Source organism: Falco punctatus (genome assembly GCF_963210335.1).
Source record: "Falco punctatus genome assembly, chromosome: 6".
NCBI classification, from domain to species: Eukaryota; Metazoa; Chordata; class Aves; order Falconiformes; family Falconidae; genus Falco; species Falco punctatus.
In genome coordinates this window covers 49,485,932-49,489,180 of record NC_137585.1, presented here as the reverse complement: position 1 = coordinate 49,489,180, position 3,249 = coordinate 49,485,932, and positions in this window count along the sequence as shown.

Genomic DNA, 3,249 nt, shown 5'->3' with positions numbered 1-3,249 from the left:
AAACTGAAAAGTCCTTGACTTAGTATAAACATCACCCAGCAACAACTAAAACCATCAGTGTGCCACCAGCATTGTTCTCACACCAAATCTAAAACACGGCACTGCACCAGCTAGTAAGAAGAAAATCAACTCCATCCCAGCTGAAACCAGGACAGGTGGTTGGAAGAAGCCTGGCCTCTAGGGCACCTGTATGAGGTGCCTACACACCAAACAGGCTGAAGGGATAGATGTCAAGGCCCACACAAGCCAACAAGCAAATAGCCAAGAAAGAGGTAGACAAAATTTTCCTTTTCTGAGATTTTGTCTCCAAAGCAGAGTTTTCTGTTGGGAGTGGTTCTCTTCTTTTCTTTTTGCTGTTTTTTTGTGTTGTTTTCCTCCAGAGAACTGAACAGAGCTGACATTTACTTTGTTTCCCTTTCAAATGTGCCAAACACTGGCTTACCTGGTGGATCATTAACAGTGTCTGCTTCTGAAATTACAGTCTAATGGTGAGAATACTTGTCCAGGAAGGGGAACACTTAGGTTCAGTTTTCTGCTCAGATTGTGAGGCTTCAGACTCGGAAATCACACAGCATTGAAGAGTGACCCTGTGGACAGTAAAGTCTGTTTATGTGGATTTTAGTTTTAGTGGATTTACTCAAAATTCTCCTGCAGTGTTCAGCAATGTAAGTACCAGGTCCTCAAAGATCCTTTTCTAATGATTATATGTATGTGTGTGCTGATAGTATTTGAACAGGAAAATAAAACAGTAGAAATGGTCCTAGTTACTAGCACTATTACCAGCACTAGGTTTGTACAGGGGAAGAACTGTGGGTCATTCCACTCAAAGATACAAGAATTTTCTACTGAAGAAAAAATAAGGAATTACTCTGTAATTTGCAAATTGCAAATTTACAATTGCAATGAGCAATTAACCTATTCAGCTTGTCTTCTAACTATACTTCAGGACAAGTAGAATGAAACACAGGTCATGGGCCCTTTTGGCTTTGTGCTTTATTGAGGGCACCTCAACTGCTGCTGAAGAGCTGCTCTTTAACATATATCCTGAATCTTGTTCTGTTTGGTCCCCTGCCTTATGTTTTGACTGAAATACTGGCTTTAACAAGAATATTGATAATGTTACAGCTGCCACCTCAGCCTTCTCTAGGCCCAGACACTGTTGGGGCATACAATGCCACATATGTCAAACTACTCAGGTATAGGGCAATTAAGTGTATAGTTCCTTCTCTCTGATTGAAGGACGAATAGCTAAAGCTTCACTGGCTTCTCAGGCATTTTTGTGTCCTTTTTTTTAATGTATCTTGAAGCCCTTTTTAAATGTCTTCAGTATACTACAAAACTTCATTTCTGCAGAGGCTTTACATGTTCTAGCCTTCCACTTAGGAAATTATTTCGGTTTTATTCCTGTTATATCATATGCCTGACACTCCTGATCATGGGTTTAATGATCGTTAATAGCAAAAGGTTGAATGAACTATACTTCTGTTCTATGTCCTTAACTCACCTGAACACTTTCTACAGAAGTCTTTAAAGGTACAGCTCCCAACTGAGGTTATACTTAACTCACTCTCTGTATTTATTTGAAGGTGCCATTTCTCCACTGAATTGTAGTTGGCTTAGCCACGACAACCAAGACAACTGGTATCTAAGTGAGACCAATTTAGTCTTGTAATAATGAACTCTCCATAGCTGCCACTTAATCTTCAGAAATAATGGATTTAACAGTTATTCACTTACTCTAGCCCAAGTTACTCTCTTGGGCAATTTTAATAATTTAAAGACAATGCAGTCAAGAGCAGCTTATTAAATTTACTTCCATATTTGTTCAGATGTCTGGGAATTTCTCCTGTTGGTTGGACAGAACGTGTAATAGGAGAGGCAGAACACTTGCAAGGGTCTCAGTTTAGTGAGAACTTGCTGAAAAATCCCATCCAGAAAATGCACTAAAACTGCTCTCTGGTTAAGCAATAGCTTCCATAGTTCCTTTCCGGTGAGGCTTCAGGTTTTGCCTAGCTCCCATGCAAGCCCATAGTGAAAGAGTTGTCTGTAACTTAACACGAACAGAAGATTAGGCCTACTCAATCTAGACACATTTTTCCTAAGGACATAGATGCTTCAGAGGTCCTGGGGAAGTCTGGCTAAGAAGATAAATAAACAAGCTTCCTGCCCAGCCAGCTTCCAGGATTCACTTCTTCCTTGTACCCTCATAAGTGAGATCTTTAAAGCCAGGCTTGATGTGGTTGCCCAGCTGCTTGCACAGCCCATAACCATGTCCCAAAGGAATGGTAAAAGTGAAAGTCTTCCTGTATTTTCTCCATAAATAATGAGGGGCCAAACATCACGTTTGATGTTTCCTTCTGCCCCACTTTGCAAGCCTGAGGAGAGTGCTAGCTCTGCTCTGGACTTCTGGCCAACAAAAAAAAAAAAAAACCCAAACCAAACCCAGCATACTGTGGTATACATCTGAAGGGGGCCGCTTTAGTCATTTTTTGCTACTTCACTGTTTGTAGAGGTGTATCAGTCATAATTTTGCCAGTTTAAAACATGAACAGGATCACAGATTCTTCTAAAGCAATGAAACATGATTTTAAATCAATGAAAAATTATATATTGGGGGTGGAGTTGTTTGGCTTTGTTTTAAATATTTAGTGCATGCCTGAGTCATCTTTTCATGCTTTATGGTGAAAATATGAGAACTAGGAACTTACCTGAGGGTCTCATGCAATTATTTAGATACAGCAGCCTGAGCTTTAATATGTTGTTTGTTGCTAGACTTCCAATAAAGTTGCAGAGGCTGAAAATACTATTTTTGTAGAGGTGTTTCTCTGTGTATATGCTGAAATTGGGAAAAAAAAAAGAATTGCCAAAGGGAGATTAGAAAGTATGGAGTGGGTACCTGAAAACCATGAAATATGAATTTCAAGGTCAGCTGTCCTAACATTCCTCCTCACCTTCCTCACTTCCTCCTCAAAGCCTCCTATCTTTAGTCTGTTTCAAAAGCAAACAATATGCTTCTTGGAAGTATATTGACAGAATTAAGGATAAGACATTTCTAGCAAAAATGCTTTTTTTTGTGCAAGTGAAATCAGCAGCCCTAACTATTCACTGGTGAGTGGTTTGATGCCTGGAGCTCACACTTTTTATTACTCTTCTTTTGTTTTCTTGCCTTGGCTTTTGGAATAAAGATGAAAATGTCTTTTTTGTCTCCCAAAGAAAATTTGAGGGGAAAAAACAGCATCCATATCTCTC